Source organism: Mesocricetus auratus, unplaced genomic scaffold (assembly GCF_017639785.1).
Source record: "Mesocricetus auratus isolate SY011 unplaced genomic scaffold, BCM_Maur_2.0 Super-Scaffold_100003, whole genome shotgun sequence".
Classification (NCBI taxonomy): Eukaryota; Metazoa; Chordata; class Mammalia; order Rodentia; family Cricetidae; genus Mesocricetus; species Mesocricetus auratus.
This window is the reverse complement of record NW_024429188.1, coordinates 45958701-45968215: the sequence shown is the minus strand read 5'-3', so window position 1 is coordinate 45968215 and position 9515 is coordinate 45958701. Positions and strand designations below refer to the sequence as shown.

The 9515-nt window shown below is 48.5% G+C and overlaps 1 long non-coding RNA gene across 1 annotated transcript; it reads left to right on the top strand.

The window, feature by feature from the left end:
* Nucleotides 1–6662: 6662 nt before the first annotated feature.
* Nucleotides 6663–7317, top strand: LOC121139985. The gene is made up of 2 exons (XR_005876779.1): nt 6663–6845; nt 7190–7317. It is a non-coding gene; the product is annotated as an uncharacterized LOC121139985 (long non-coding RNA).
* Nucleotides 7318–9515: the final 2198 nt, after the last annotated feature.

Here is a 9515-nt window from a genome sequence, read left to right as displayed (position 1 = left end):
AACAGTTTTTGGGAGGAGAGTCATCATAACTCAAAAAGCCTGGGCATGGTTAGTCTTCAGCCCTTCAGCCTCATTGGGATTCAGTGATGGGTCAATGAACACACCAGAGAAACATACTCTGTTCCTTGGAAAACAGTTGTTTGTCTTCCTGATCATAAATAGTTTCAGTCCAGAAGAGGAGTGAGAAGACAGGCAATTGATACACACCTGAATTAGCTGCGTTAGACAGCAGTTTGCTAGTAGTTAGCAGTCAACTACCCAATTGTTTGATAGTTGGGTAGTATGGAATTAAAACTATGCAGTGGTTACAAGTTTTATCAAGTGCTGATAGAGAAAGAGGTCCAAGATATAATGTTATTAAGGAAGAAAGAAAAGCATGGCATAGATCAGTATGTAGAGGCTTAATGTGAACCCTTACAAAGCCAAACTAGAGGGCCAGTGAGATGTCAAACAAGGACTCAGGTTTGATTCATAGCACATACATGATGGTTCAAAATCATCTCTAACTCCAGTTCCAGGGGATCCGATGCCCACTTCTGATCTCAGGCACCAAGCACACATGTGATTCACACCCATACATTCAAACAAATGACACATAAAGGAAAAGTAATAAACCTGATCAAATTTAAATTCAAACTACACATGAAAAAATCTCTAAAAACTCAGTGACCACGAATCTGACTGATGGCACAAGATAACTTTTGTGGAAGGATAGAGAGTTGGGGCAGAGGAGTAAAGAGGGGGATATTGACCTTTCACTGGATAGAATCGCCCCCCCCCCCCCCCACTTTACAGTACCTTTGTGTTTTCATCGATACTAACTGGTAGCCAGCATAAAGAAAACACATGTACACTTACAGAAAGGTTTTCTCCCACTTCGCAGAAGCACATGGAGAAGCCACAGCCCTTTTTTTGCTGCAACTGCTTGGGCTGTGACCTACAGCTTCATTCCTCTTTAGTATTTCTGTGTTCTTTCTGGGTCTTGGCCCAATATAGGACTCTTGGTGGGTTCTGGTGGTTTGCCACCAATGCTTTCTGTGCCCTGAGTGGTACCACACGTAAGTATTTTGGGAGCACTGTTGGGTACTGATCATCTTCTCATTCCCATGGCATAACAGTGACCCACATTTCCCATTTAGGCAGAATGAGTCAGTTCAGGAAAGGGGATGGCTGCCAGTGCCAGAGGGCCCCTACTAGCTGGAGAAACCTACCGCTGCAGTCAGGGTAGGCTCCAGACCTGTGCCTCTGCGGCCCTGAGCCGCTTCAGACTCACACGGAGGGTGCCATCCAAGGACATCGCACCGCTGTTCCCAGGCCTTGAAGTCGGGAGGAAGGATGTGTGAGGACCAGGAGTCCAGAAGCATTTGCTGTGGTGATAGCAGAAGCAGCAGTGACACTTGGGGGCCACAGTAGTGTGAGGTCCTTGATGCAGCAGGCTACCAGTACTACTGGAAGCTGTGTCTGTCGGTCGGTCTCTTCTGTTCCTCCATTTTAGACTCCCCAGCCTCCTTGATGATGCCACCCAGGATCTGCTCCTTCCAATACAATGTTTTTGATGCTGAGTTGCTTTCTGTTATTTGTAATAGAGAGTCCCAGTAGCACACCTGTTGGCACCCTAGGCCCACTTTCTTGGCTGTATTCCTTTTAATATAAACTATATCAAATAGCTAATGCCCAGACAATTTCTGCTTAAAATATAGCAGATCCATTATTGGCACCTGGAGCCGTAGTTCTAGAACAGTAGGCCTCAGGGGCCTCTAGAGATGGAGCAGATTTTTTCTGAGACATATTCTTACTTTGTAACTCTGGCTGGCCTGGAACTCACTATGTAGCCCAACTGGGTCTCCAACTTGTGAACCTCCTCCCTGCACCTCCCAAGCGCTGAGATTCCAGGACTGGTAAACTCAGTCATTTTTTGAGAAGTTATTTGGTGTGTCAATTGAAGGTCCTACCCACCATACTTCATGGTTTCTGGCCTTGGTTTCTGGATAGGGAATACATAGTCCCAAAGTTTGGTCACTAACTTGCAGCATAAGCTATCATGTCTTGCTAGAGAACACACTAAGTTTCAGAGGTGGCACCCCCAGCTGGCACCCAGATTTTATAATCAAAGCCTTTTCTTTGATCAAAGACACCATCCTGTTTTTAGCCCTCTATTCTACCAAAACCTTTTTGCCTAGGTGCTTAGGGACCACTGTACTGAAATGTTCTTATACCTGTCCCAGTTCTATGTATTCTTTAAGAAGTCTCTTGTACCACTTCTGGAAAAAAGTTCTTGTACCCATTAATTCCAACCCTCTTCTTAAAAGTATATATGATATGTGTGTGTTTTGGGGGTGTACATGTGTGAAAAACATGTAGAGGTCAAAGGACAACTTTGTCAAGTCAGTTCTTTTTCTTTTTTCAAGACAGGGTTTCTCCGTGTAACAGCTCTGGCTGTCCTGGAACTCATTCTGTAGACCAGGCTGGTCTCAAACTCACAGAGATCCACCTGCCTCTGCCTCCCAAGTGCTGGGATTAAAGGCGTGTGATACCACCACCTATCTGATATCAGTTCTTTCTTTCCATTTTTTATGGGTTCCAGGGATGAAACTCAAACAAGCTCACACAGCAAGCAGAAGACTCGCCTGTGTCAGTTCTTCAGGTTAAGAGCTATGTCTCAGCCATTTCCATAGTCCTGGCATGTGGTGCTCAATGAAAGTATTCAGCAATTTTTGCTGGGAGGGTGGCTGGAATACTCTCCCAAGGTGTGTGTGTGTGTGTGTGTGTGTGTGTGTGTGTGTGTGTGCAGGAGTCATGTGACCCCATCCAATCAGGCTCTCAAGAACGTATCTCAGCCTCAATGTCCCAGCAGCCTCAGCAGGCTTTTCTCTAGCCTGGGTTGAACCTCAGACTCCCATGCAGATCATAGCACTCGCCTACCATGTCCTAACCTTGGACCGTCCTCAAACTGAGAAAGGGAGTATGCTGGATGATTGTGGGGTCCCTGATCCACCTTTCCAAATGCCACGACATTTGCATCTTCTGACTGGCACTTTGTGAACTCTGCATGTACTCCCCCATTCCAGTTTTCTGTCTCCCCACTTCACTAGGCCAAGACGTTCTCTGGACCCCGCCACCCCAAACCCCTCCCATACAATAATTTTCCTGGCCCCTTCTGTTAATCCCAGAAGGAGAGTACCAGGGAGTCTGGCTCCAGAACCCAGTGGCAGTCTACAACCAGAACAGAAGGATGCTGGAGGAGGGGCAGCAGGGATGTCTTAACCCCAGCAACCCTAGTCTCAGAGCAGCTAGGAGCCAGTAGGAATCTGGATGTCTGTGGAAGAGAGAGTGACCCAGCTAGACCTCGTTGATCTGCGTCAGGAGTTCCAGTCACAGGTGCTATGTGCTGCCAGGCTCTTAGACATCTGCCAGCTGCACACTGCAGATCCAGCTTAGGAGCAAAAGACTGAGGGCACCTTTCTTGTGGTGACAGGATAAGAAGGAACAAGACCTAAAGGGCATCTTCTGAGGAGCTGGGGACAAGTAGACAGCATCTGCTCACAGAGACAAGGACATAGGGCTGGAAACTAACCCTAAGAGAAGCAGAAACAGGGACACTGACAGTCTTTAGGGAGCAGGGGAGCCGAGCAAGGCCTGCTTGTGTTCAGCCAGCACAGACTAGGATTTTGGTATTTTTTCAGAGGCTCTTCTTCTTCCTCCTCCTCCTCCTCTTCTTCCTCTTCCTCCTCTTCTTCCTCTTCCTCCTCTTCTTCCTCTTCCTCCTCCTCCTCCTTCTTTTTTTTTTTGGTTTTCCGAGACAGGGTTTCTCAGTATTGTTTTGGAGGCTGTCCTGGAACTTTCTCAGTAGACCAGGCTGGCCTCGAACTCACAGAGATCCGCCTGCCTCTGCCTCCCAAGTGCTGGGATTAAAGGTGTGAGCCACCAATGCCCGGCCTCCTTCAGAGCTCTGAAGCCACTCTGTGGCTCAGGCTAAGGCCACTGCAGTCTAAACTCAGTGCAGTCCTCCTGCCTCAGCCTTTTAAGTGCCAAGATTACAGATGAACATCACCGTGTTTAGTTCAACAGCTTCTGCTTGTAGTGTGTTCAAACAGGGTCTGCAAGAGATGAACGGAGCTTACTCCTGTTCTCAAAGAACTGGTGCTCTAGAGTAGGAGATGGGTTCAAGACAGGACAGTCACATCCCCGGGAAAGTGGAAGCAAATGCAGAGTCTGTTGAGGGCAAAGCATCTGATGGGCCAAGCTGGGAGGAGGACTGGTGCTCCCAGACATCAAAAGTGAGGTCATTTTCAAGCTTGAGGAGGCATCAAGTAAGTAAAGGACAAATGGAGAGAAGGGCCTTTCACTGTTGTCAACTGGTTGTATTTGTTTGAAAGCTACTTCAATGAGATGTATTAACATTTCAAATCCACACACTGGCCCAGCAATTGCATTAGTGGGAATTTATCTATCCTACACGAGCAACAGCACAGTTTGTTTGTACAAGAATATTTATTGTTGTGTTGTTTGTAGTTGCAAGATGAGCAAGTGTTTAAATGTCTATCACTGGGGACCAAGTTAAATAAATTGTGGCAAAGCCATCAGAGGCTTTACTGGACAGCCTAGATGCAGTGCAAGGGAGACCCTCCAGACTGCTGTATCAGTCTCCAGAAGTCTGCAAGTTACAAAAGTCAGATACAGTGCAGTGGGCCATTCACAAATGATCATACTTCACAAAAAGATCTATGTGCATCAGTGCTTAGCTGGCTGTACTGCTGGAAAGATATACAACCAGAAGCTGGGAACAAGATTGGCAGTGAGGATGCTTACTTTTCAGTGTGCTTGGGTCTCCTTCCTTTCTTTTCCTCCTTCTCTCCCTCCCTCCCACCCTTCCTTTTCTTTATACAAACTTTGTTATGTTTGTATCGGTATGTGTGTGTGTGTGTGTGTGTGTGTGTGTGTGTGTGTGTGCGCATCTGTGTGCGCATCTGTGTGCACATGGGTGGAAGTCAGATGGTCAATTCTCTTCTCCCATCAAACTCAGGTTGTCAGGCTTGGAGGCAGGCCCTTTATCTGCCAAGCCATCTTGATGGCCCCTCTTCTTACCTTCTGCATTGCTGGGGGCCTAAGGCATGGAAAGCAAACCTGTACCACTGAGCTGCACCTCTAGCTTACTGCGTGCTTTTCGGAATGTTTGACAATTTGATTTGCTTTTGGCTTTTTTTTCTGCTTTGGTCAGTGGTGATAGTGGCTGGTTGTTTTGGTTCATTTGTCTGTTTTGAGACAGAGTCTTACTAGGTAGGCACTGCCTGGCCTGGAACTCACTACGTAGGCCAGGCTGCGATCAAATTCCCAGAGATCCCCTGTGTCTGCCTCTGCCTCTGGAGTTCTGGGATTTCTTTTAATCATATGCACATATAACAGAAACAGAAAAGAAGGAAGAAGGGAGGCAGGGGGTCGGGATCTCAGGTAAAGGGAACTGAATGAACAAAAGTCTGAAGGCATAGCATAGGATTAGTGTGTATTCGTGTCCCTGCATCTTGGGGCAGAGACTCTCTCAGCTGATCTCCAATAATGTGATGGAGAATTCATGGTCAGGAGATAAAGGGGAAAATTAAAGCACTCTCAGCCACAAGGCCAAGGCCCCAGAAAATCACAAGTGTTGGCACATGTGAGCTTCCTAGGGAGAAGTGGAACCCAGCTGACCTGGACTCATAAATATACAGGGTACAGGCTAGAATGTGGGTGGTGGCCTAGAAGGGCCACTGGGATCTCAGGCTGTCAAATGGACCTTATGTATGACCAGAGCAGGTTTACCAGGAAATCTGCCATTGAGTTGGCTGCTGCTGATTCTCTTTACTGGTGGGGTTATAAGCCATTTTAATTATCTGTGTGTTTGGGGGAAGGGGCATTTCTTAACTACTCCTCAACCAGCACACAGATGGGGAGTAAAAAATGTTTTTAACGGAAAGCTGCTGGAATACTGAGTCACCTTCACAAGGCTGGACTCTCCTTAAGGAAGCAGAGCAGGCCACCAATGGCTATCCTGTCTTTGAAGGACTTGCAGATAAGCTTTGCTTCTAGTGGGGTGACGCAGTTGAAAGACTTTTGCATCTAAGACACATGCCCGAAACAATGTAAATGCTAGCTATCTCTAAGCCCAGAGCAAGGCACAGGACACTCAGTCTCGGTTTGCTGATTTACAAAATAGGGCACAAGGATCCTACAGGGTGAGTTGAATGCACTGAGATAATGGATGGGCAGGCACTTAAGCTGTTCTCCCAGCTCTTGCCTCTGGCCTTGTCGCAGCCCAAGTCTCAGGAGAAAAGAAAGAAGCACCCCCTATGTGAAAGGACCCCACACCTCATCATAATTTAGCAAGACTAATTCAGATGGCTGACCCCGATCTGAAGTAAAACATCAAGAGGCCAGGGCTCCCTTTGGCAGGGAGTATGACGAGGTGGAGAGGTGGAAAGAAATAGGATGAAGAATTTTTTTTCCTGTGCAATCGACTGTTCGCTGAGGCCTTTGCTCACCAATGTCTGCAGGCACAGATGGCAGCTAAGGCTCCTTGGTGCAGGGCTTGGCTTCCGGTTGAGCACTGAGCATGCTCACCCCATCCCGACTAGCTGAGGAATGTGGGCTGGTCTAGGCTGGATGGGCTCTGTGTCTCCTCTGGCTCCTCCCCGAGCCCCAGACTGACCCCTCCTCAGGCTGAGATGAAGGAGCCTCTGTCTCTTGGGGCCCCTGCCTGATTAGACATGGCTGCCACATCAGCGCCTCACTTGCAGTCAGGCACTGAGAGAAGAAAGGCTCCAAGGCCTCCAGGCTGGAAGTAGCTGGCCGGAGGTCTCATCGGGGAATGGGTGAGTCAGAAGTCCCCGCTGGTCTCTGTTCCCAAGAGGAAACTTTGAATCTCCCCAGGTTTTTAGGCCAGTGAGGGTGGGACCTGTCCAGTCCTGTTGCTAACATTGTCAGTGAAGGCTCAGGCCACATATGCAAATCCAATGACCCTCCAGGTCCACCCAATGCTGCTTCTGCAGAGGTGGAGCTTGTTCATTGGCTGCAGTGGGGTGGCAGAGGTGACGCCTGTGGTCACTATACAAGTGGCGACTGGTTTGTTACAAGTACCTTGCGGCTCTGCCTGGATGGGAGGGTTTTTCTTCTGGATCTCCCAGTTATGTGCATGCTTTCTTTCTCGTTGTCCTAGGTATTGAGCCTCAACTCCCTCATTAGGAAAACAGGACAATGACATCTGGAATGTCTGGGAGGAGGACTTAGGGACCTAGTGCCCTGACAGCCATAAGAGACCTTCCATAAAGCCATTTCCTTCCTATACTTACTGAGTACTTCCTTTTTGAAGCTCCAAGGAATCCTGAAGTGACCTATTCTCTGCCCCAGCAGTCTCTTGGGTTTGAGTTCCCCTGGCCACTAGCCCAGGCCTGAGCTTGCTTCTGACCAAGAGAATTCTGGCCTGTTCTCTGGTACTGCCTCAAGGTCTGCTGGAGCCCATAGCCAAGAGATGCTTCTCTCTGGGTGGGCTGGCAGGCTGCTGAGCACTTCTGTGGACATCATACCTTGAAATTTTCACAGCAGCTCCTCAAGGAAGTGGCTATGTTTCACTTGCTCTGTGACCTCTCTGTACCTTAGTTTTCTCATCTGTGAAACTAGATTAAAAATAGCTCTGCTTCTAGGAAGCAGTTTTAATGTACCTTCACAGATGCCTGATAAATAAGTTTCCCAAATGTGTTAACTGTCATCCTTAGGAAACTGAAGATCAGAAGGGAAATGACTTGCTTAAGGTCATTCAGTCAGAAGCAATGGAGCCAGGCATGAATCCTAGAGCAAATGTCCCCTTAATCAGGACTGCTCTTGCTGGCTTCCTGACAAGATGATTGTAAGCACCTGTGGCCATGGGCTCCCTCCCGCTGCAAACTTTTGTTTCCCTGGCAGGCCTTCCTCTGGGCATCAGTAAGTCAATTTATCATCATGTCCCGCCACACTCCATATTTTAAATTGTGGGTTTTTAAATGTTATTTATTTTTATATGTGCATTGGTGTTTTGACATGGTTGTCGGGTTCCCTAGATCTGTAATTGCAGACAGTCGTGAGCTGCCACGTGGGTGCTGGGAATTGAACTCAGGTCCTCCGGAAGAGCAGTCAGTGCTCTTAACCCCTGAGGCATGTCTTCAGCCTCCAAACTCCGGTATTTTAAATAACAATGCTAATAGAACACTGAGTAGCTCTCACTTTAAATATTAACATTTTTAATCTGGAGTTTAGAGCTCAGGTGTGTCCATTCTCCACACGAGAAAACTGAGGCATAGAAGTTGAAGTGAATTACAGCCGAAGGCCCCACAGTAGCAGAATGAGAACCCAAACCCTGGCAGACTGGCTCCAAAATCACCGGGAAAGCTGGACACTGTAGCACATGCCTGTGATTGCAGTATTTGAGAGGCTGAGACATGAGGATTACCGTAAGTTCAAGGCTAACCTGTACACAATGCAACTGTCTAGGATACCCTCAAAAATTAAACAACACAAAGCCTAAAACAAATCACTGCTTGAGGCCAGTACGCTCAGCTCCTCCAGTGAGAGTATGAGCCAATTGGATGTACATGGCAGGTGCTGAATAAACCGTGGTCGAATGAGTGGGTGGGTGAATGAATGAATGAAGCAAGTTACAATAGTGTTGGGCATGAAAAGGGAGAGACGAGACAGATTTGAAAGCAAACTGACCAGACTGGGAGATGAACCCACTGGGATATGTAGCAGCCTTGCCTGACTCCCAGCATTTTGGACTGGGTTGACTGGATGATGAGGTCATTTACCAAGACGGGAAGCCCACCACAGGGACAGCATACAGGACTGTGGAGAGCAGCTTTGACGAATTCAGTTCCCGATGAGTTTGTGGTGTCTTTGATGCAGGATAGCCAGGAGGCTGTGGGATAGCAGGTTTAGAGGAGGGAGGTGGGCCTCCTGCCAGTCCCTTCCCATCAACCCCCACCCCTTCCATCTCACACGAAGCCGCTGGCCCCTTGGCCTTGCTCTTCCCACTGGGAAGGAAGGGAAGGGATCTTTGATGGTGGGAATAGGAGGGGTGGACTATTCTAAACCAAACAAACGCATACACAGTGCCTGCTTGTTGCCGATCCGCTTGCCTGGCTCTGGGCACATGTAGGCTGTCTTCCAGGGCAGACCTCCCCACCACCACCCGCCAGCCCTTGCTGCCTGCTCCCTGCCAAGGTGAGCTCTGACAGGGCGACTTGTCATCTTTTCAACACCTCATTTTTCCCTCCTTACTCACTGCCCGGGGAGAGGTCTTTCCTGTTTGCACACCTCGGGGGCTAGGCCCTGAGGAGGAACAAAAACAGCCTTCATGGTGAAGGGGGGAGGGGAAGGCAAGGGAGAAGGCCCAGGGAAGAGGAGGGAGAGAGATGGACTGAAGAGAAGGGAAGAAGACAGAGCCGACCCCCTCTCCTGCTCACCCCCCCCCCCCCGTGCACGCGCGCGCGCACGCGCACACACACACACGA